Source organism: Spermophilus citellus, assembly GCF_964194105.1.
Source record: "Spermophilus citellus genome assembly, chromosome: 3".
Lineage (NCBI taxonomy): Eukaryota > Metazoa > Chordata > Mammalia > Rodentia > Sciuridae > Spermophilus > Spermophilus citellus.
In genome coordinates, this window is record NC_138184.1 from 224,651,203 (window position 1) to 224,677,181 (window position 25,979).

Genomic DNA, 25,979 nt, shown 5'->3' on the forward strand with positions numbered 1-25,979 from the left:
TCAAAGAGTTTTGGTTGGTTGGTTGGTTGACAGTTAATGGGAACTGAACCCATGGGTGGTTTACCACTGAACTACATTCTCAGCCCTTTTTATTTTTTGAGACAGGGTCTGGCTAAGTTGTTGAAGGTCTTGACAACTTACAATCCTCTTGTGCCTACCATGCCAGGCTTCAATACTCAAGTTTTTAAAATACCATATTAGAGCCAGCAATAGTGTTGCACAGCTGTAAATCCAGCAACTCAGAAGGCTGAATCTCAAGTTCAAAGAGGACCTCATCAACTTAGTGAGGACCTCATCAACTTAGCCAGGCCCTCAGCAACTTAGAAAGACCCTGTCTCTAAATTAAAAAATAAAATAAAAAGGCCTGGGGATGTGACTCTTGGTGAAGCCCCCCTGTGGATTCAATCCCTGGTACCAAAAACAAAACAAAAAAAATCATATTAGAAACAAACTATAGTATTGATATAATTCAGAAATAAAGTGATAAGAACCCTAACTGGGTTGATGGTAGTAGGAATGGAGAGAGGAAAAAGATGGTGAGAAACATAACATCAAAATCCAGGTGAAGTCATAATGAAAAGGAAGAATAGATCAAAAAGTAATATAGCCCTAAATAAGCCATTGCTATGACAAAGAGTTTGGATGAGGCATTAATTATTCACATAGAAGTCAGCACAGAAAAAAACAAAAAGGGTAGAAAATTCAAACACCTTTCTGAAGCATTTGTCTCATGACACATTTAATTTGTTATAGCCATTGACATTTAACATTAAAAATTAAAAACAAAATTTCATACTTTTTAGATTTTATTAAAATTGCAATAACAAGCCTATTGCATGTTAATATAAATAACATCTTTTTAAAATTATTTTTTAATTTATTAAGTATTACACATTTTACGTTTTATCTATTTCTTTAGTATATTAACAGAAGACTGGATTTTTGCATCTGCTTATATTCAATGTATTCCAACAAGTTGTTTTGGTTAAAATGTATGAATAAAATCCAATCTCAAACAGGTTGGCTAGAAAAGGGAAGAGTATTTGAAGAGTCTCTTGAGATAACTGTGGATCTTGCTAGTACACAAAACGTTCTGTGTAAAAAGTGGCTAGCTGAGCCTACAATTCAACCTCATTCCTCAAGACAACTATCATACTTCAGCAAGCAGTGGTACTTTCTTACAAGATTAGTTGCAAGGGGGAATCTGAAACTGTATCAATAAGCTTTTCCTACTCTGCTACATTAACATTCACTGGCCTAGTCATCTTGAATGGGTCCTTAACCCTTGTATGATATAATAATTATCATCATTCTTCATTTGAAAAGTACTGGTCCAAATTTTCACAAGTTGACCTTTTTTTTTAATCCCCTATTTGTTAAACCCATTAATCTCATCAGGAAGTTGAGCTGGGGATGTTTAGTTTAGTGGTAGCATAATGCTTGCTCACAATGTGTAAGCCTCTGGATTCAATCTCCAACACCAAAGGGAAAAAGTCTAAGTACTGGGAAACTGTCAAGCTCACAGAAAGATACAAGTTTCCGAAACTTAATTTTTACTTGAAAGCTCAAATGTTCTCATTGCCAACAAATATAGTCAGCTGTTTTCCTTGAGGTGGCAGGCTCACTTCCTCAACTTAAGGAAATGGCTGCCAAATAAATATCCAAGTCTTAATAATCATAGTTTGTCAGTCCCTCTTTTAAACGAAAATGGAGGTTTCCATGAAAACTAGATGCAGTGGTCCATACCTGTAATTATCTGTAATTCCAGCTACTCAGGAAGCTGAGGAGGAGGATCAGAAGTTCAAGGCCAGTACCAACAATTTAGTAAGACCCTATCTCAAAATAAAAATAAAAGGGCTGGGATATAGCTCAGTAGTACAGAGGTTCAACCCTCAGTAGCCCTAAATAAATACATAAATAAGCAGTTAGTGCCTCTAGTCCTTGAAATCCATCATGCACATTCCCATCTTGTTACACAGAATATTAAAAATGTGTCCAAAGATCAAGATTTAATAAAATTAATCCTTTTTATTCCTCCAACAAAATGGAGTTTTGTTTTATACTGCAAGTGCTAAGGAGCCAACTTTTTTTTTTCTTTAGTACTAGGAATTGAGCCCGGGGTGCTTTACTACTGGGCTACATCTCCAGCCCTTTATTAAAATTTTTTGAGACAGGGTCTCACTTGTGATTCTCCAGCCTCTGCCTTCTGAGTCACTGGGTTACAGGTATGTGTAAATACGCTCAGCTAAAGTGCCAACAATTTTTTACCCACCACTGTTTTTGCACCATGGGCACAAATGTAAATGCAGTTTTTAAAAAAATTAAAAGCAAGTAACCCACCTTAGAATTATATGAAAACAGTTTTGACCTTACAGATCCCCTGAGACCCAGGACCAATTTTAAAAATAGTTACCTTAAGTTTACCTATAAACTATATGAATCAGAAATCATGGTACCCTGCCTTTTCATTTGCCTAACAGAGAACATAGAACAGAAAACTTAGAACACATAATATATTCAAATTAGGTATTTCTAAAAATCAGATTTATAAGGATGAAAGCCTAGAAATCATTATTCTTGTAACAACAAAAAAAAAAAAAAGCTACTAATGTGAAGAATACTTAATAAAGGTATGGTTCCTTACGATCAAAAACTATGGAGTCCAAACAATAGTGTGCCATCATCTGTGTCAAATTAAGAGGCTAGCACCAAACAAAACTGGTTTTAAACAATGGTTTCTGTTTTCATCCTTCTTCACCATTCATTAAGGGTCACGATTATCTCTTTGACCTCCTGCTATCTTGAAAGGACCCTATCCTACCAAACAACTCTCTATATGCTCATACATCACCCCACCCTCATAAAAGAGAAAAGAGACAAATAATCAAAAAATATAAGCTCACTGCTATGGGACCCAAACCTTCCATCCAAATGACTTGAAAAATACTACTTAAAAAAAAAATTCTGAAGCTTCTATTGAAAGACTTGGGGAAAGTTGGAAATAGATTTTTTATCAATTAGTCAATAAGAATTTATCGAGCACTCTGGGCTAGGAATGTAACTCTCTGGGGCAGCGCTTACCTAGCAAGCACACCACAAATATAACAACAACAAAATATATTGAAGATTGTGAAAGGCTAAACCCTGTGAGAGCACCATCCAAATGTGGAAGGTGAAAGAAGAACCCATGCAAGACAAATCACCAGAGAAGTTCCGCTTTATTACAAAAGGCTATGTGCTTAAGGAAAGGAGGCAGGACTTAGGTAAACGACAGGGCACTTGTTTACTGGTAAGTTCTTCCAGATGTCAGTTCCGGAGCCTAGGAAATTAGTTCTTATTGGGCTGCGGTTTCCCGCCAGCGGGATTGAATATTGGCGCCGGCGGGAGAATTGGCACCGCAGGACACAGAGACACAGGAAGAGAAGCTCCTGGTCGCCATTTTAGATAGGGCGTATATGACCAACATTTCCCCCTTTTGTGTTGTTTTTGGAACAGGGACATAGTTTGACTCTAGCTGCTTCCTGCTGAGCGGGGACAGCGTCAGACCTAGAAAGGGGAAGTGGAGGAATGTTCAGAGAGGAGGTCTGAGAATACCCAGACAACCAGAAATAAAACCCAGTGGCTATAGACAACTACTTCGGTAGGGGTGAAGTCTATAAAAGTTCCTTGAAACCACAAGTCATCAATGGCATCGAACCAGTCCTGGATGGAGGAGACTGCTGGTATCAGCCACTGGTCTTGTAACAGGGACTCTAGTAAGTATTGGAAGCGTTGCCTCAACATGGCGTCACCAGAACCTGAAGAAGATCAGAGAGAACAAAAACAGGATGAAGATAAAAATTAAAGCAAAGGTCAGTTTTGGGCAGAAGTTCCATGTTGGGAGACTGACAGAGAAGAGGCCAAGGGCCATGAGAAGGCTTAAAAGGACATAAAGGCTCAAAAATCCAGGATGGCAGGCTAAGAGGTCCTCCAGGCTTGTTGTCTTCCAATGTCTGATGTCTGCTGTTTTCTGTAAGCTTCAGCACTGAGTGAGCTGTTCTCTTGAAGATGTTGGGGGTTCATCGGTCATCAGAGGCTGGTAGTTCCTAAGCAGAAACTGGTTGAAAGTTTGATTAGAAATTTTCTGTAATTAGGTTTGAAGGAACTTCATTATTCAGGGTAAGAGACAGCAAAAAAGGAGCCCAATGAGGGGCCCCAAGAAAGGTAGCAATTACGTGGCGAGAGAGGATTGGAAGAACCCCGCTATGGGATTAGGGGAGGTGGGTTTGAGCAATTGGGTGGATAATTCCTTCAATTTAACAACATTTTTTTCTATAAGCCCAGACTCATTAATATAGTAGCAACATTCCTCTCTGAGGAACAGGCATGTACCCCATTTTTCTGCAGTGAGGAGATCAATCGCCCGCCGATTCTGTAAAGCCACTTGTGCTAATGAGGTAACCTGCCACTGCAAGGAACCCAGAGATTCAGCAATGGTATCGAGTGCTTCTTGCAATTTGTTGCAGGTCATTGGATGCCCACAGAGCATGACCTATAGCTCCACCAGAGAGTCCAAGATTCGCCACTGAGGTTGTTAATGTGAGACCTACCAGAACCAGCAGAAAGACTACCGTATGGTTGCAGGAAGGTGAGATCAATTGTCGGAATTCAGTGGAGGTATACAAAGACAGCTAAGGAACTACAGTAACCAAGAAACAGGTGCCGGAGACATTGGTCGTTGCGGTACTTAAAGACCCGTTGCACTAGAGGAAATGTCCAGGTTGCATAAAAGCAGGGCTCGACGGGGTACTATAGTTCAAGGAACAAATGGGTAAAGGATTCATTGTTGGCAGGTGGAAACAGATGAAAGGGAATGAAGCATTGGTGGAATAACTCTCCCACAGTGGGATATGTGCCACATGTAAAAGTTGTCCTTTCTTTGAGAAATTATAGTATTTGCTGAAATATTTCCTGCTGCTAATGGAACTGCTGCGAGAAACGGACGACTAAGTGAAGCACAGAGGAAGCATTGAGAAGTAGGCACAGAAAGAGGGGTGGAGTTTAATAATCGGAGGGTTTGGTGTAGCAAATTAAGCCATGTGGGAGGGGAGCCTGAGGGGGTTCAAGGCTCTGAATTCCCTTTGGATGGGTTATGAATAAGATCTTGAAGTTTCGATTCTGACTCCTTGATATGCTGGACTACTTGGATGGTTGCCTTAGATGGCATTATCAGGGAGCGGGCAACAGTCATCCATCCTGTGGGTTTGGCTGAACTCATTCAAGCGTAGACAGCAAACTCAACATAATCCCAATGTTTAGCCTTGGGGTCAGTTATATCTAAAGTGTACCATGAGTTCTGACTCCCATGTTGCCCATGTCAGTTAAGGATTCCAGTCGCGATGCGACGATTTGTAAAATGAACCAAGCATAACCAGTAAGGACACCCATTATATACCTCTGGCCACCAGCGGCAATAATCTTTAGTCTGATCAAAGAGGAAGCAAATGAAAGGATCATTCCAGCTACTTTGAGTGAGGGACTTGGAAGGTGACAATATTAAGGACACAGAGGTGCAATTGTGGATGAGGCAAGTTTTTTCATCAACTGTGCAGACCTTCTGCATGCCGTGTTTCGAGTATCGTTCCCGAAGGGTAAATTTGTACATAGTAGGAGAGGAAGGTGAAGACCAGGCCCAACAGAGCACAGAAAATAAGCAAAGAAAGAGAATTAGCGTGTTGGGAGAGCCCACTGTGCCTTCTTTAAGAGGAATTGGGCTGCGGGGAACGCTGTGTGAGCCGCAACTTCAAGAGATGAGATGGGTGTGGAGAGCAGGAGTAAAGGGGAGGTTCAGGAGGTGGCTCTTGGAGTTCCTCTGGGATGGTCCTGTCGTCAGTAGATGAGACCTCTTGATGGTATGGCTTCAACCTAGAAATGTGAATCCAGGGGGTGAGACGGTTGTCTGATAAGGAATGTTTGGCAGTGGTGGGGATACAGAAAATGACCAGATAGGGGCCTTCCCATTTTGGGGCAAAAGGCCCTTTTTCCTCCAGGGCATTATAATAGACTAAACTCCCAGGTGTTAAGGGAGGAGTGTTTGGAGAAGAGTCTGGGTCCGGAAGAAGCCAGTCCTGATATTTCCAAAGTTCCAAGCGGAGATGAAACAAGAGAGGCAAAGACAAATCTCGTGAGAGAGGTCCCTGTGAAACAACCAACCCAGGTAGTGTAAGAGGTCTTCCATACATTATCTCAAAGGGAGACAGTAAAGACGGTTTCTTAGGGAGAGCTCTGATCGAAGCAAAGCCAAGGGAAGGGGCTTGACCCAGTCTAAATTTAATTCCACAGTCAATTTGGTAAGAACTTCCTTCAGAGTCCAATTTACCCTTTCCACTTTTCCTGAAGCTTGGGGGCGATATGGACAGTGGAAATGCCACTTGAAGGAGAGGGTTTGAGAGACCTTTGTTGGCCCAGGTCATTCAGGGAAGGTCATTACCACACCGACCTAATAAAGACACCCTCTGGAGCTTGCTTCAAATGTGGTAAGGAGGGACACTGGGCCAAGGTTTGTCCTTCGCCGAGGACACCCTCCACCCCCTGCCCAAAATGCCACCAAAGGGGACATTGGGGTTCAGACTGTCCAACAACCCGGAGGGGGGGCTGGTCAGCTGCCCCGCAACCCCAGCCTCTCCTAGGCTTGGCAGAGGAGGATTGACGGAGCCCTGGGCCTTCCCTCCCGACTATTATCATCAAGAAGCAAGAGCCCAGGGTCACCTTCCTGGTGGATGGACGCTCCATTACCTTCCTCTTGGATACTGGTGCCGCTTTTTCGGTCTTGAGGGAGTATTGGGGTCCTACCATGCCCTCAAAAACTCCTGTTGTTGGGGTAGGAGGTAAACAAATTTTCCCTCGGAAAAACCCCCCATCATGTTATATGCAGGGATTCTTTTTGTCCTTTGGCATTTTCGGCCTTCTGCCTGCGGCATTCGCTTTCGTCTTCCCTACCACGGAAAACCTTGAAAGCGACCGAGAGGAGACTGAGGGGTAGCAGGGCCCTGTTCAAGCTTCTTAAGCTTGGCTTTAATGTCAGGGTAGCTTTTGGCCAGGAAATATGTCATTAAGACATGGCGACCGTCAGGGGTTTCCAGGGGTTTCTAGGTCGAGGTTTGTATACTGCTGGAGGGCTTTAGTTAGTCTATTCAGGAATTCTGAAGGTGTTTCTTCCTTCTTCTGAATGACCTCCTCCACCTTTTGAAAATTAACAGCCTTGCGGGTGGCCTTCTTCAGGCCTGCCAAGAGGCAGGATGCAAAAAGGTCACGAGAATGCAAGCCTCCAGGGGTATTGTAATCCCATAGAGGATCCTGCTCTGGGACAGCGTGCGGGCCCGTAGGGTGGTTGGGATTGGTTCTATGATTTTCATCAGCGTGGGCCTGGGCTAGTTTCCAGACCCGTCGCCTTTCCTCAGGGAAAAGTGTATTGGCCAGGAGCACGTAAATGTCGTGATGAGTGAGGCTATATGCTTGCAGAACCCATTGAAATTCCCGAATGTAAGTGGTGGGGTCAGTGGTGAATGAGCCTAGCTTCCTTTCTAGCTGAGTCCAACATGAAGGAGGGCACATGTACTCGGATAAAACCCTCGGGACCAGCTACCTCTCAAAAGGGTGCGATTGTCATGGGGGCGGGAAGGGGTCCCTAGGACCTAGTAACAGGAGGGCTGAAAGAGTTGGTCAGCGACGGACAGGAAGAAGGGGGGGGGGGCTGGGGATGTGGCTCAACTGGTAGCGCGCTTGCCTGGAGTGCGTGCTGCCCGGGTTCGATCCTCAGCACCACATACCAACAAAGATGTTGTGTCCGCCGAGAACTAAAAAATAAATATTAAAAATAAAATTCTCTAAAAAAAAAAAAAAAGAAGAGGAGGGGGAAGGGGACGGAACGGAAGGCTGAGGATATATGGGATCAGGTGAAGGAGGAGGAGGGGATGGCAGGAGAGAAGGAGCAGGTGGGGCTGAGGGATAAGGTGGGGGTTCGTCTGCCGGGTCAAATGAGGAAGAGTCCGCGAGGTCAGGAGTGGAAGTAGGGGAAGGGAAGGGTTTGCAAGCAAGGAGAACTTGAGAGGGAGAGCATGAAAGGCAGAGAGCAGGGTGCTGTGCGAGAAGGCTAAAACCTTCAAAGTAGGGAATCTCCTTCCATTTTTTCAGATGCTGGCAGTAGTTAAAAAGGTCCCAAAGGTCCCGGAGAAGATCTGGATCTAATGAGCCTTCTAGAGGCCAATGACTGCCACTATCCAGAGGATATGTAGGCCAATCTTGGGTACAGAATTTGATCAGGAGTTTGGGCTTGATGTCTGGTATGAGAGAGAGTGTGGCCAGATTTTTTATTAGACATTTGAGGGGCAAGGTTTCAGGTATGGACGAGGAGGTGCCCATGTTCACAGAAAGAGAGAGAGAGAGAGAGACAGAGACAGAGAGAGAAAGAGAGAGAGAGAACCTTCAGGCTGGAAAACGATCAGCAAGGGCTAAAAGGGTGTCCCCTTCTAAGACCTTGGGGATTGTGGAGACTCTAGGAAGAGTCGGGAAACGAGAGGCAGTGAGGGTCGTCACCCGAACTGCAACTCTCGGGAGGCAAAAGCCAGAGGCCACCAAGAACCTAGTACTAGGATTCACTGGTTATAGAAGAAGGAGAAGGAAGAAACAGAGGGGTCTCTCGCCTGAACCCAGAAGCCTCATACCCCAAAAGAAAGTGGGTCGTCAGAGAGTCCACTGCGGCCATAAAGGCCTTAGAGGGGTGGGTTCTCTCCCCTCTATCAGGCGTCAGGAGTGTGCCGGACGATCCGGGTCACAGTTCCTGCTGTAGCCTGAAGAGGGTGACGAGCCAGGAGGGGAACTTACCTAAGCCCGATCAGTGGTGGGTGTAAAGAGCCAGCGCCTGAAAAGGTAGACGAGGGCGAAATGTCTCGGTGGAGCGGGAGACAGGGCTCTGTTAAAATGAGCTCACCCTCTCCCGGTTTCGGCAGAACCGATGTGAGACAAATCACCGGAGAAGTTCCGCTGTATTACAAAAGGCTATGTGCTTATATAGATCTAAGGATAGGTGGCAGGACTAGGGTAAATGACAGGGCACTTATTTATTGGTAAGTTCTTCCAGATGTCAGTTCTGGAGCCTACGAAATTAGTTCTTATTGGGCTGCGGTTTCCTGCCAGCGGTATTGAACATTGGCACCAGCAGGACACGGAGACACAGGAAGAGAAGCTCCCTGGGCGCCATGTTGGATAGGGTGTATATGACCAACAGAAGGTACAACAGGTTTTAGTGTTTGCACTTCAGTGGATTATCTGTATATGCAACTACAGATAAGAATAATATAATGAACAGCATTTACATTCAAGAAGACTAAGAAAAAGACATGCCAGTAACTAATAAAAGAAAAAATAAAGATCATATTTGTAGACCTAGTTTCAGTAGTACTAAAAAGTTAAAATGTACATAAAAATTACAGTAATTCAGCAATTTTAGCTGAATGGTAGACCATATTAACTTGACTGTTGCAGAAGTGAGTACATTCCGCAGTACCATATTTTCCACAAAAATAAGAACACTCTTCTCCTTCCAACAAAATAGAAACTCATGACTTCAAAATGTATATCATTCCTGTTTATTTGAAAGTACTACTGCCTTACAAAGACATATTTTAGAAAAGAAACCAATTATGAGAAATGAATTATGATAAATGTTTTAAAGGATCTGCTTGAACAATAGATAAAACAGATTCAGTAACCTGACATCTAAAGGTTAACATTTTCTTTGAACACTATACAAAATCTATTTCGTAAGTTAAATTCTCAAATTTTGTTGGGTATGTAATTCAGTTTACTGAGACTGTTAGAGGAAAATGGAACAACAACAACAACAAAAAAATATATATATATATATACACACACACACACACACACTAGGAACTAATGCTACAAATATAATCCACTGTAACTGAAGGATATGAGATATACATTATTTCAATACTCCATTAAATATGAGCACAGAGAATAAGAAAGCAGATAAATCTGATGGCAGGATGTTCTTTCTTCTACCATGTCCATTTCAAATCTTATAACTCACATAAGCCAATATCTAATTTAACTTACAAAACCTAACAACACTGAGCAAAAGTTACAGAAATTTTAATTTAGGTAAATATAAGGGATCTACCACCCTTATATTTATGGGATTGCAGCCTGCAAACGTATGCCTAGCTTAGGTAAGCATGGGATGATGACATATACCTGCTGTTCACACCAATTGCTCTCCGTGTCTCTCATATCCAAGGGTATTTAGCCACTGGGAGTGATTCTATTATTTAAAGGTAAGTATGTCTCATAGAGCAATGGCACCAAGTGCAAACCAACAACTCTGCTCAACATAAAAACAATGATCTATCCTCATTATAAAGGAAAGACAGGCTGGTCTTGGCCTTAGAGAAGGTATTTGCAATATAGCATCTTCCTACAAACTTTTTTTTTTTTATTACAGGCAATTTTGCCAAACACTATTTTCACCTGGAACACTGACCTTGTATCCTAATGCCAAAAAAAAAAAAAAAAAAGTAATCCCAGATCATAAAAAGGATTGGGTGGCCAAACTCCTAGTCCAAAATGTTAACAGAGACCTTTCACAATTTCCAGGTATCCTACAACCAATCAACTATTATCTGGTGGTTTAAATATCTGAGTTTGATATATATCACAGCCAGTTCTTTCAAGGTGATCAATATTACAAGTATGACTTCTTTAGTCTATGGATATTAACAGAACCCCTCACTGAAGCAAAGGCCCTCCAGAAACTCCTTTAGCTCACTCTGGCCCTACAATTCATGACTTGCAAAGAATAGTTAGCAGTTCAGAGACAAGATGGAACTAAAGCAGGTAAGTGGCGGTTATTATTTATTAGCCTTGTCACGGTTTTTGTCTACTTATCACAAATATAAAGAACTAGAAAACTAAAACATTCAAGTATTATTTCTTTAACAATCACACTACTTTGTGCTATGGTTTGAATGGGTCTCCTTCAAAATTCAGCTCCTGTCAATAAGAGGGTGATCAGGTCCTGAGGGTTCCTCCCTCATGAATGGGATTAGGTGCCTTGATACAGGGGATTGACAGAAGGAGCTGTTCTCTGATTGCTCCTCCATGTTCTAGCATGTAAAGAGGCAGTAAGAAGGTCCTTGCCAGATGCCAACATCTTGATCTTACACTTCACAGAACTGCAAGAAATAAATTTCTAAGTTACCCAGTCTTGAGTGTTCAGCAGCACAAAATAAAGACAATTTTCTTTATCCAAATACATCATTTGTTAGATTACTACTATATAACTTCGCTTATGAAAAATAATTAAGCCCAGAGAAAATACGTGAGTCCTTAAACACAGAAATGCTACAAAGAATTCATCAACCACAAAATCAGTTATATAATTCCTACAGTTACCTCAATGCAATTTCCAGACCAATACAAACATTCTTGGAGGTGGGGGGTGGGGGCGTTGAACAGAGATACTGCTATCTCAGCACTACCATGTGGGAAAAGAAGAAAATGAAAGCACTAGGATAAGTGACTAAAATTCAGGATCTACAGATACAAGGATAGAAACACTGGACTTTTGTTTGGTAGTCTATATTTAAAACTTGGCATTTTTCACTTGTATAGAATGTCTCTAGAGGATACCTTACCTTTTATTGGAATAATTCTAATGGGTAAAGTATCCAATACATAGTTTGAAATAATTATCTTTTCTAGATAGAAAATGTATATGGCTGCAGCAACTGGCTACCACTTGCAATTACTAAACAAAGGACAATGTTGCTGGATAAATAAAAGAAAAGGAACTATTTTCTCTGAGTACAAGGATAAATTCTATAAAAATTGGGACCTAATGAGTTTGAACTTGCCCATTTAGGTTTGTTGGTTACACAGCTAATTTAGTCAGATACATCATAGTACATTAAGGTAAAAGCTTTTAGGTGGTATTATGCCCATAAAACAGAGACATGAAAGAGAAAATAGGCCTATCATCAGTATCAGATGCTTTATGAATTAACTGATAAGAAATTCAGGAGAAATGCATATAATAATATCACTCAATTAAAAGTCAGCTAGGAGGGGCTGGGACTGTAGCTCAGAGGCTGAGCACTCGCCTAGCGTGTATGAGGCACCAGGTTCAATCCTCAGCACCACATAAAATAAATAAATATAGAGATATATAAAACCTATAACCAAAAAATAAACATTTAAAAAAGCCAGCTAGGAAAGGAAAAAATCACACAATCACCTGTGATGGTAATGTGAACTTAAGTCCCATATTTTCTCCAAATCTCCAGAGAAATGGTTCTAAGTGGGTGACAGAAAATCAAGTGCTTAGAAGTCCCGGTATTTAGAGCTAAAAAGGACCTAGAGACCTAGCAAAAACCTACTCCAACTATTTAAGAGACCTTAGCCCCATAGTAATCTAGGCCAGTTACTCACCTTCACCAAGCCTCAATTTCAAAATCTGCAACACTATCCCCAAGGCCCTGGGTTCAATCCCTAACACCACAAAATAAATAAATAAATAAAATAAAAACAAAATCCACAACATGAAGAAACACTTTCTGTAGAAAGTGATAAACCCAAACTGTTCATTTGTTCATTATTTGGTGTTCTCATTCATTTTACAATGAAAATGATATTCACAAAATCTACTTGCCAAGGACCTACAACTTGTTTAATGGAAGAACCCTATCAGTGCATATCATTCTGTGCACATCTAACTGCCAGTGAAAAGCAGCCCTTAGAAAATATCTTCGTTAGCCAGGTGCAGTGCTGCACACTGTAATCTCAACTTGGAGGCTGAGGGAGGAAGACTACAAATTTGAGACTAACCTCAGTAAGTTAGCAAGGCTCTAAGGACTTAGACTCTGTCTCAAAAGAAAACATAAAAAGGAGGCTGGAGATGTGATTCAGTGTTTTCGCAACCCTGAGTTCAATTATCAATAACAAAAAGATTTTTTAAATAAATATCTTCTTTACAGCATAACTTGAGTTCTCTACTTCAAGAAGACAAATATGTTCCAGAGAGGCAAAATTATTAATGGGGGAAGTGGGACAACTCTACACTTCCTTCCTCTATGCTGGTACAAGCAACATTTCTGTCATCTGTAAGTCCTCACTGATTACTCCAGAAGGACTCAAACACAAATACTTGCCAACAGCATCCTTTTGCTACCTAACAGTATGACAGGTCAGCATGCTGTTTAAAGTACTTACAAAGTTCATCTAAATAGAATTTCTTATAAAATTCATAAGGATAAGATGCGAGTTTCCCCACTTAACAATCAGTGTATGGTATTTATTTTTTAAAGTAATTAAAAGGCATTATTTTCAATAAATTAAAAAGTAAAATGTCAGGCTGGGATTGTGGCTCAGCGGTAGAGCGCTGGCCTAGCACAGGCGGGACCCGGGTTCGATCTTCAGCACCACATAAAAATAAAGGCATTGTGTTGTGTCTATCTACACCTTAAAAATAAAATATATTTAAAAAAAAAAAGTAAAATGTTTGGGGCCAATAAACATAAATACAGGGCTGGGGATGTGGCTCAAGCGGTAGCGCGCTCGCCTAGCGTGCGTGCGGCCCGGGTTCTATCCTCAGCACCACATACCAACAAAGATGTTGTGTCCGCCGAGAACTAAGAAAAAATAAATAAATGTTAAAATTCTCTGTCCCCCTCTCTCTCTCACTCTCTCTAAAAAAATAAAATTAAATTAAATTAAAAAATAAACAAATACATGCTCAATCTGCCTTATGTAAATCCAACACAATGAGGTAGCATCTCATACCCATTAGGTATGGCCACTATCAAAAGAACAGAAAATAAAAGCGTTGCCAAGGATATGGAAAAACTGGAACCCTTGCTCACTAATGGTAGGAATGTAAAATAGTACATTCATTATAGAAAACAGTAGGGAGGTTCCCAAAACAATTAAAAGTAGAATTACCATGGAACCCAGCAATCCCACTTCTGGGTATATGAACAAAAGAATTTAAAGCAGGATCTCAAAGAGATATTTGTACATCAACATTCACTGCAGCACCATTCAAAATAATTGAGAGGGAAAAGCCACCCAAATGCCCATCAACAGATGAATAGAAGTTTTAAAATGTAATATATACACATATAATAGTACACAGCTTTAAAAAAATAAAAAGGAAACCCTGACACATATAACATACATAAACCTTGAGAACATTATGCTAAGCAAAGTAAGCCAACTGAAGAGGGCATACACAGTATGATTCCACTACTCATGAAATATCTAAAGTAGTCAAACTAGTAGTAGAAACTAGAAAGGTATTTTTTGGCAAAGGTTTGGGATGCACAACAATATGAGTATATTAACAGTACTGAACTATACACTTAAATAATGGTAAAAATAGTAGACTTAATGTTATGGAGTTAAGTTTGGTGTTTTGTTTGATGGTTTTTTGTTTTTGTTTTTGTGGTGCTGGGGCTAGAGCCCAACAGCCTCATGCATGCTAAGCATACATTCTACCACTAAGCTACTTCCCCAGCCCTACTCTATATGTGTGTGAAAATAAACTTACCCTTATATACATAATATACTTTTTGTTATCTTGTTTCTGCAAGTGTATAACATTTTAAACTAAAAATTAAATGACTTGTGAATTAAGAGTAAGTTTATTTTCACATTTAGTACACATACACACTATTATTACTTTTTTTACAATAAAAAAAAGAGTAAAATGTAAAGACTGCATGTATATTAGGCACAGGGCAGGTTCTCAATAAATAGTAATTAGTTCTGATTTATAGGCACAGATTGGTATTCATTACAAATACAATACAATGAAATTTTACTATGAACTATGATATCAAAAACCGCAAATGTTGGTAGCTGGGGTTGTGGCTCAGTGGAAGAGCGCTTGCCTAGCATGTGTGAGGCACTGGGTTGAGTCTCAGCACCACATACAAATAAATAAAATAAAGGTCCATCAACAACTAAAAAATATTTTTAAGATATACAAATGTTATCTTAATGGGGATTTAAATCCTTCAACTGTTTAAATAAAATCAACTAATTTTCTTAGATTTGGCTTATACGCATTTCTCGGTCTTTAGTACTAAAAAAGCAAGGCACTACAGTGGATAAAATAAGTCATGTTTTGACTTTTGAACACTTTTTTTTTTTTTAACTTTTTGGAGACATCTTGATGTGCTTTGCAAAAATTTAGTTCCCATGAACATATCTGAGCAATGAAGATCATCATGAGTTAAATTTTAGACTAATCATTTAAGCATCTTCTTTCACTTCTTTGCATCAGAGTTCCTCAAGCTTTCTGACTTTAGCTATATCTACTAAAGAACCAAATTTAAAATTTTGTAATATGAAAGCAGCAAAATTCACTGGGTGATCAGCATAAACATGCAAAACTCACTTGATAGATCCTTCTGGCTCTACTTAAGGGGAAGAGATGGTGTTAGATGATTATTAATTTCTGCTAGGAAAAATTCTCCCAAGCATTCAGGGCTCTGGCCCACAAAAAATCTGGTAAATATTTTATCTATAATATACAAAGCCCTTTTCTAAAGTCTGCTATAAAATGAAGAGTTCGGGGAGAGAAAAAACACAACCAAGCAATACAAGTGCTATCTAAGAAACAGCTGTCTGTCCAGTTCAGCTGGGACAGAGAAAGGGGCATTTTGAGCCACAGGCTAAACAGTGTCTTGAGATGCTAAAATGGTAAGGCAGAGATCCAGAAAGAGATCTCTTTAAAATAAAATACACATTATCTTTATTTACGATGATCGTCATCCATTTGGTGTATTCATAGGAGTTGAATTTTCTGTAGACTGGTAAGAAAACCAGTTGAGATCAATAGGGGAAACATACAAGAAAATGCCAGAAATAAGACTAGTTAAGAGGGTTTGAGCTGTTCTGTAAACTGCCCAGAATGCTAGCTTTGGAACTTTTTTATATGAATCTATAGTCATGGGAAAATTGAGCTCAACACTGGCATGATCACCTGGAGTGGTATATGGCATCCAACAGAAACCCATAGGCTTGCTCCCTCCTCCCCCACTTCATTAAACAGAGAAGCAAAGTTTATGCATTACTTGAATAAAGCTAAAAATTATTGTGGAGAAAGTTAAGTATTAAGTAAAAGATAAAGTGACAGTTTACAGAAATAAAATAGTATACAGAATATGAAAAGCCAATCATTTCTATAATAAAAAATTTACTTATCTGTATCAGAACAGGTAGACTAAATTTGACAATCTAGTCATTTCTACATACTACATTCTAAGATCAAGTATTTTATTCAAGTACATTTTACCATTTAAAAAATGGATTGTCTTTCTTGTAAGAGATCTTTAAGATATAAGATCAAGTTTACTTTTAATTTCTTATAACATTCTCATTTATCCTCTGAAGAAAAAAGGTCTCAGTAATAAAGTTCTAAATTATGCAAAAGGAAAACTTGAAAGAATTACTAATATTACCACTTTCAAAACTAGTTAAATTTGAAGACTAGTCATGATACACACAGCAACTTATATAAATAATATACTTTTTGTTATGGTGTTTCTGCAAGTGTATAACACTTTATACTAAAAATTAAATGACCTGTGAATTAAGGGTAAGTTTATTTTCACATAATTAACCAAATTTAAACTATTATTCTCCCAGTATCAACAATGTTTGACTTATATATTTTTAAAAAAAAACTCAAGGCTGGGGATGTGGCTCAAGCGGTAGCGCGCTCGCCTGGCATGCGTGTGACCCAGGTTCGATCCTCAGCACCACATACCAACAAAAGATGTTGTGTCCGTCGAGAACTAAAAAATAAATATTAAAAATTCTCTCTCTCTCTCTCCTCTCTTAAAAAAAAAAGATTAAAAAAAACTCAAAATCAAAACTAAAATATTAAGGATAAAATATTGCAATACAAGGTGAAAGAGAATATGTACCCTGAAAATATAAAGATCTCTTGCAAATGAACGAGATAGACAATCCAATTTTTTAAATGGGCAAAATACTTAACAAAAATAAAATTCTCTCTCTCCCCCCCCCATGGAAAATCAGCATACAAGAAGATATTTAACATTACTGATCTGGGAAATGCAGATTAAAACTACAGTGAGATACTTAACACTCATTAAATGGCCATTTCTTCAAAGACTGGAAATGCAAAGATTGGTGAAGATGTAGAGAAACTGCAGCCCCTGTGCACTCCCAACTGGAGCTGCAGCTTTCAATGTATGGCACTTTGGAAAACAGTTTGGCAATCTATATCTTATAAAGTAAAATCAATATTTACCACATGACACAGCAAGACAATTCCAAGGCATTTGCCAAGAGGAACTAAAACATATGTCAGTAAAGATATGAATGGTCATATCAGCTTTATTAATAGCCAAAAACTGAAAATGGCCCCACATATCTATCAACAGGTAAATGAAGTTTAAAAAAACAACTGTAATATGGGCTGGGGATGTAGCTCAAGCAGTAGCGTGCTTGCCTGGCATGCGCAGGGCGCTGGGTTCAATCCTCAGCACCACATAAAAATAAAATAAAGATGTTGTGTCCACCGAAAACTAAAAAAATAAATATTAAAAAAAATTCTCTCTTCAAAAAAAAACTAATATACTCAATGAACTACTAATCAACTAAGAAAAAAAAACTAATGATATAAGCTATAACATAGATATTATTTCAAAAACATGTTAGATAAAGGAAGTCAATCATAAAATATATATGTATAGTATAACTGCATTTACATGAAACTCGTGAATAGGAGAAATCTGATCAGTGGTTGAGAGAGAATGAGATGATAGCAATGTTTTATAAATATATATATATATATATATATATATATATATATATCTTGATTGAGGTGGTGGTACAGGTATATACATTTGCCAAAAACTCTTTGTACCGTTAAAATGTATGCATTCTGTTGTGTGTAAATTATAGGTCAATAAAGTTGACTTTGTATCTAAAAAATTAATACCTTTCTAGAAAACAATTTGACAATGTCTATTAAAACTTGAAATGTACATAATCTTGAAGTGGCAACTTTTCTTATACAAAATTCTCACACAAATGTTCAAAGTTAGAAGGATGTACATTTCATCTGAAGAGAAAAACCAACACATAAAAGGAACAGAGGGCTGGGGATGTGGCTCAAGTGGTAACGCGCTTGCCTGGCATGTGCGGGGCGCTGGGTTCGATCCTCAGCACCACATAAAAATAAAATAAAAATAAAGATGTGTGTCCACCGAAAACTAAAAAAAATAAATAAATATTAAAAAATTCTCTCTTTAAAAAAAAAAGGAACAGAGGGCTGATTTGCTGTATGATAATACATTTGTAAACTGAAATACTATGCATTCCACTTAAAAAGATACAAAGCCTGATAGTTTAGAACACCAGGCAGCAAACTTTTTGTGAAGAGCTACTGATCTTTCATCTTGGCAGGCCACAGCCAGTCTGCCCTAGGTATTCTTTTTCTTAGGGGCAGGGAAGGTGGGGTCATTAAAATTCTTAGCTTGTGAGTTTTTTGTTTTTGGTGCCCAGGATTAAACCCAGGGGCAACCACTGAGCCACAACCCCAGCCCTTTTTTGATATTTTTATTCTGAAACAGGGTCTCATAAAATTGCTGAGGCTAGCTTTGAACTTGCAATCCTCCTGTCTCAAGCCTCCCAAACTGCTGGGATTACAGGCATGTGCCACCGTGCCCAGCTAACTTGTGGGTCTTACAAAAAAAAAAAAAAAAAAAAAAGACAAGAGGCTGAAGGTGTAGCTCAAAGGTTGGGTATTCGCCTAGCATTGGAGGATGCCCTGAGTTTGATCCCCAGCCTTACCCAAAACAACACCGATGAAATGGGAACTTTAAACCAAAGTGTCCAAATTAAATCCTTCCTCGATGGGCATGTAGCCCAGGCCTGTAATCCCAGCAGCTACAAAGGCTGAGGCAGTAGGATCACAAGTTCAAAGCCAGCCTCAGAAATAGCAAGGCACTAAGCAACTCAAGTGAAATCCTGCCTCTAAATAAAATACAAAATGGGGGCGGGGGGGGGGGGTGGTGGTGGATGTGGCTCAATGGTCAGGTGCCCCTAAATTCAATCCCAGTACCAGTAATAAATAAATAAATAAATCCCTCCTCAACTACTAAGTAGTTCCTCTTACCCAAGTGCTCCATCTCTTGATGTTAAGGTTATCTATATAAAATAATGAGCATAAAGCATTTAGACCAAGTGTTAAGCACATAACAAGCCCTAAGAGAAATAGCCAATCTCAATAAAATAGATCTCTGCATTGACCTAAAAAAATTGTGTTAAAACCAAATAACTTGGTTTCATTTTTATAATAGCTTTGTAAAAATACACATTCATATACAAAAATTTGGGAGGAATATATACCAAACTACTAATAGGATTATAGGAATCAAAAAATCACTCATTTAAAAACATCTGTGTTGTTTCAGTGTTTTAAACTGAACACAGCTCTCTCTCTGCTTCCTGTGTCCTGAGCCACTTTCCTCAATACACTCTTCCTCCATGGTTTGCTGCTTCTCATCAAGCACCAAGGAATGGAGCCAGCCTTCTATGGACTGAGACATCTGCAACATTGAGCCCCAAAATAAACTTTTCCTCCTGAAAAAAAAAATAATAATAATCTGAGTGCTAGCATGGTGGCAAATGCTTGTAATCCCAGCAGCTCCAGAAACTGAGGTAGGAGGATCCCAAGTTCAAAGCTAGCCTCAGCAACTTAGCAAGGCCCTAAGCAATTCAGTAAGACCTTGTCTATAAATAAAATACAAAAAGGGCTGGGGATGTGACTCAGTGGTTGAGTGCCCCTGAGTTCAATTCCTGGTACCCCAAAAAATAAATAAATAAACTGAAAACATTACTTTTAATCAACGGACATTTCTAGAAATAGATAAAAACTATATAGCACCATTTTCTTTGCATACCTAAGCACACATTTAAACTTGAGAAATGTTTGGTTTAACGAATGAAAAATACATCAATACAAAAACAATATTGGTGCAATAATAAACTTTGTGCCAGGGTTCTAAGGTTTGGTGAATATAAATTTCTTTATTTGTCACAATCACTTTATTTGATTTATTGATTTTATTGGATGTCATCATTACCCTTACCAATTTACAGATAAGAAACCTCAAACTATTAAGAAGACAACATCGCAAGCACAAACTAGCAATTCAGGAACTGAAACCCAAGCAAGCACCTTCTAATATACCCCCCATAAATTCATACTATCAAAGCTATGGCTGAGACAGAAATCTTCAAAGACATCTTTTAGTGCATAAACTACAATGATCTACTTTTAAATGTAACTGATTGGTTCAAATGAACTCATTCTTCTTGGAGGTGATATATCTTTAATATCCAGTAAGTCAGCACATAGCATTATAATATATAATATGGGATTCAAAGAGAATGGAAGTTTGGATCCTGACTTCAAATAATCCTGAACAGGTTCTTAACCCCTCGAAACTAGTTTCTTTCAGTTAAATTATAGATACAGGTTTGTAGAGCGCATTGTTTTGTATTCTAGTAAAATATATGCAATGTTTACCACTTTAACCATTTCTAAATGTCCAATTCCGTGACATCAAGTACCTCTGTACCTTGCTATCCGAGAAAGCTAAGTTCCAGAACTCTACACAGATACCTCAATCCATACTCAAACTCCTTAGACAAAATGGCAACGGTATCTACACACATCCTCCTGTCTTACCACATTACCCAAGCTGGTATCACCCTCCTGGATTCAAGCAATCCTCCTTCCTCAGCCTCTCAAATAGCTGTGATTACAAGGGTACATCACCAATTTTGGTGACAGGGTCACTTATAATGCCTGACATAAAGCAAATGCTATGTAAATTGCTAATATAACGCATTGTTTAAGGAATAACAGCAAGGAAAAATATCTGTACATGTTCAATACAACACTATTTTTTGGTAATATTTTCAACCAGCAGTTGGTCAAATCTGTGGATACAGAAACTGTGGACATGGAGGGCCAACTGTACAAAGTACTATTCAACCATCCATCTATCCATCATCCCCATCATCTATCTCCAGAATTCTGTCATCATTCTAACCACAAATTCTATATTCATTAAATAATAACTCCCCTTGGGGCTGGGGATGTGGCTCAAGTGGTAGCGCGCTCGCCTGGCGTGCGTGCGGCCCGGGTTCGATCCTCAGCACCACATACAAACAAAAGATGTTGTGTCCGCCGAGAATTAAGAAAAAATAAATAAATATTAAAAATTCTCTCTCTCTCTCTCTGTCCCCCCTCACTCTCTCTTTAAAAAAAAATTTATAAATAAATAATAACTCCCCATTCACCTCTCTTCTGTCTCTGGTAACCTCTACTTGCTGCCTCTCTGAAACTGCCTATTCTAGCTACCTATACAAATAAAATCATTCAAGTTTTGTATGTTTTTTTTTTTTTTTTGTACAAAAGGTCATGTCTGACTTACTTCATTTAACATAATATCCTTGAGGTTTACCCATGTTGTATAGTATGTACCAGAATTTCATTTCTTTTATTTCAGAATATTTTACTGTATGCATATTACATATTTGTTCTCATCTTTTAATAGTTGCAGGGTAGATTTTACAAGAATTTATAAGAATTAAAAAGTATTCAATATGAATGTTACCATAGTAAGAAACCAAGCATCTGGTAAATAGTAGGCACTTTAATATAAAATTCACATGTTACTTAACAACAGGATACATTTTCAGAAATGCACTGTTAGGCCATTTTTTCATTGTGTGAACATCCCTGGGTGTACTTATACAAATTAAGATGGCTACAATGTCACTAGGCAATATCAGCTTATGGAACCACCCTTACACATATGATCCATCACTGACCAAAACTTCAGTATGCAATGCACAACTGTAATTCCTTTATTCATTTCATTTTTGGCATATTTTTCTACGAAGTGGAAAAGTATGTAACTGTACAATCATTTTATAAATGTATCAAATGTTTGAGATATTACTGGATTTACTAATCTATATCATTTTAAAAGAATAAAGAACATCCCAGTAAGTGATCCCTAACTACATCATAAGGAGTCTAGTCAGTGTCAGCTTCAAGACCCACCTCTAATTATTCTAAGACAAAATACATTAATTCTAACACCTTCCAATTAAAAATATATGCCACCCTCTTTCTCTCCCCTTCCTCATATTTTTGCACAACGGTTATCAATAGCAATATCAAATCAAACAGATACTACATGTTAAACATCCACATGATTCATCAAGCTTCTCTCTAGTTGCCTAAAATACCAAATATAAATACCAACAGATATACTTAATTTACAATTTTCAATATCACAGATTATAACAAGGAAAAAACACTGGAACTGATTTACCTTGACAATTTTTCTTCTTTGTAATCATTACTTCTCAAAAAGGGTGGAAAACACCTTACAAAGTTCCTCATGACATAAATATTAATATATCCTGTTTGCTTTGCAAGTTCCTTTGTCAAATTATTTCACTACATCTTTCATGTTTCCTTAATTTATTCAATTATTAAAATTCCTATTCTCTACCAACTACCAACCTAGATGATAGGTATACAAAGAAAATAAGAGCCTCTGACTTGAGGCACTTAAAGAGTATAGTATTGAGGGAGAGGGATGAATGAACAGTGATTACAATACAAGTTGATATGAGCTATAATAAAAGTGTGAACAAAGCCCTATGGGAATTCAAGAGTGCCTGGGAATTCAGGGAAGGCTTCTGCAAGGTAAAACACATCATCTGATGAACCTTCCTCTGAATTTAATGAACTGTTCCTCTCCACCTATGCTGCCCCAAAGGTTTCACTGCCCCACAAAAATTTTTCATCATCTATACTGACATAAAGATTTCAAAGCTAATTCATAAATCATTTCTAATTGACCCCATAACTCATTATATCATCATCAAATTTTTCATGCTGGTTTTTAAAAGCAGCATATCAACTTTCTTAATTATTCATTTAAAGACCAATACTAAAATAAATTTGTACTTCTTAAGAACAACACTTCAAAGGACAAAAGAGATCCTGGAAAAACTCCAGTGTGACCTGGAGAAATTTGCTTGAAATTTTTAAATGACAAACAGGAAGATAATCACACATATGTATCTATGCAAGACAAAGCCAATCCCCTCCCCCCCAAAAAAAAACACTATTTGTCTAACTACACTAAATCAACAAGTGTTTTTCTTTTCTATCACTGCTACTTAAATTAATATATTCTTAATTCTACCAGAAAATAATTTAAAACAAAAATGTTAGCCAATTTGCCAGAGGCTTCTTAAAAAATACCTTGTGGCAAAGAGAAAGAGCAAATATCGAATACAGAAAATACAGAACAAAATGAAAATTCTTAAATCCTAAAATACCCAAATGTCTTGCCAAAAATCTGCACTGCACAAGTAGCTCATCTCATAATAATGGACAAGAGTCTCAACAGGATTTTTAAATATTATTATTAGTAACTAATAAAAACATAAATCTTACTTTACAATCCCAAAACAGCAACACCTGGAATGTTTTATGTTCAACACTACAAAACGGATCCGATTCACTGCAAGTCTTTGTCTCCATTTGTTTGAAAGTTAGCAGATGCACAGGTTATGTCTTCCATCAGAGGAAACAATGTAACCAGAAGAGAGCCTATATTCCCAACTTCTTGACATATATTCACTTCCAACAAAATAAGAATTTATGACGGGATTTCCTAAATGTTTCTCGGACTTTAAACATGACATTCTCAACACACCTCTGAAAAGAGACAACAGGATTCTTTATATTTAAGACCAAAATCCCATCCATTCCTAACTTCAGAGATGTTGAACAAGGAATTAAAATACATCTTAAATACTTTCTTTTCTTGCAAATCAAATTATGAATAAAAAGGTTAGCACACCTGTTTTGCATTTTATTTCTTGGTATAAATTAATTGCTAATGCTGATGAATGAAAATTAATGGAAAATAAACTTCAAAACCCTTAGAAGCATAAATTACATTCAACTAAACCAGCATTAAAAGTTTATTTTTCAAATGTTTCATGTGACATTAACACTATAAAATTAAACTGATAACGACCATTTTGAAGCCTAGAAAGTAAGCCTTGTAGTAAACCACTGCAAGTATCAAAGACAGATTTTTACTTCCAAATGAATTTAAATTTTATAGATCCTGTGCGATAAACAAAGGAAGTTTAGTTTGAACTGCGGGCAGCACACATGAAATTTCTTAGGCAACAAACAGTTGTCCATCCAGTCTTTTCTGACTCACTAATGCTATTGTTCACGGAAAACAAGACCAATTAATAAGAAATTGCCAACCCTGTGGTCTAAGCACACATTCGTCACAGACACTTTATTTCGATCACCTCTTCTACTATATCCTCATTCAACCCCCGGGGATTTGGGAATTAATCACTAAATGACAGTTGGTTTCGTTAGCACCTGTCGCCATTCTCATATATATCACGCAAGTTGGCCAAAACAGCCCGGCATTTTTTGTTTTTGTTTTTTAAGATTACGATTTTTTACAAAATGGGAACTCACGAGACATTCACCAAGTTTTCCAAAAGACCAAGCCTGTGCTTCTCCACTCCTCCGGTTTTCAGAAAGTAACCCTTCGGCACGCATCTCGGGCGGATGGCGGGGGACACCCAATGCAGTGGGCACTCCACGGAAAGCCCTCCACGCCAACACAGCCGAGGGAGGAAGACAGCTCCGCTCTTGCCTCCAACTTAGCATAAAGCTCGGCGAGCGCGGCCCGAGACCGGGGCACGGGGTTTCGGACTGCTCCCGGGAAATGTCAGCCGCCAGCCACCGGGTCCCACGCCGCGCACGCCCTCCCGCAGCGCCCGGGCGGGGGAGGCGGCGCCGGGCGGACCGGGGCCGCGGGGCCAGCCCTGCCCACCCGCGCCCGCCCACGCCCCCGCCCGCCGCGGCGGGACCCGAGTGTCGCGCCCTCCCCTCCCGCCGAACCCTCCCGGGGCACAGTCCGCCCTTTGTCTGAGTGTGGACTCGCGGCTCGGTCCCACCAACTTGTCTGTCCCGTCCCACCCGGACCCTCCCGCCGCCCCGCCACACAAAGGAGACGTGAGGCTCGGGGCTGCCACTCCGGACCGGCCACTGGAACGCCCCCGGCCCGGGCGGGGGCAGACGCCCGGACAGGAGCCCCCCGCCCCGCGTCCGCATCTCCGCAGGGGGGTCGGCGCTGTCCACTCACGGGGTCGCGCCGGCCAACCCCGCGCCTCACGGCCCCTCCGAGGGGGTCTCCCCTCACCCACCCGGGCCCCTACAAAAGCGGCGCCCGGGAGAGCCCCGCTCGGGCCATGCCAGGGACCAGCCGGGCAGCGACGGGGAGGTCCCGGCGTCGCCGTCGCCCCGGGTCGCGCTCCAGAGCTTCGCCGGCCGGCCGCCGACAGCGCGCGTTACCTTCGTCCCGCGCGCCAGCCCGCGCCTCTCCCGCGCGCCGCCGCCGCCGCCGGGGCTCCACTGCCTTCTGTGTCCCACTGGGTGTCGGACGCGACCGGACCGAGCGCCAAACGCGGCAGCCCAATCGCCATCGCTTTTATTTGCCCCCCCGCCAAGTCCAATGAAGCGCCACCCCGATTGGCGGGATGCGAGCGGGTGCCCGTCCAATCACAGGGCCCGCCGGGCGTGGAGGCGCCGAGCGATCCCCACGCAGAGTGCGCTCGGGGCTCGCGGGTGGCGCGTGCGCGGGTGGCGGGGCTCGCTCTGAAGAACGCTGCTCGGAGTGTGGAAGCGCCGCCGCCGCCTCTTTGTTCTTTCGCCGAACGCTCGGCGCCTTTCAGGAAAGCGGTGGGCAAGCCGGCGGGGACCGGGGTACTCGGTGAAGGCCGAAGCTCTCCGCGGACGGGGAGGACGGAAT

General features: G+C 40.1%; 1 protein-coding gene across 10 annotated transcripts in view; it reads right to left on the reverse strand.

The window, feature by feature from the left end:
• Window positions 1–25,645, reverse strand: part of EZH2 (enhancer of zeste 2 polycomb repressive complex 2 subunit) — a 74,878-nt gene extending 49,233 nt beyond the window's left edge. For 9 of the 10 annotated variants that reach the window (XM_081284525.1, XM_081284533.1, XM_081284530.1 and 6 more), the window contains exon 1: window positions 25,523–25,620. The gene's annotated coding sequence lies outside the window, so the exon portion shown is untranslated. Of the gene's footprint in view, window positions 1–25,522 lie in introns of all 10 variants that reach the window. The other variant, XM_081284524.1, reaches the window with a different exon arrangement.
• Window positions 25,646–25,979: the final 334 nt, after the last annotated feature.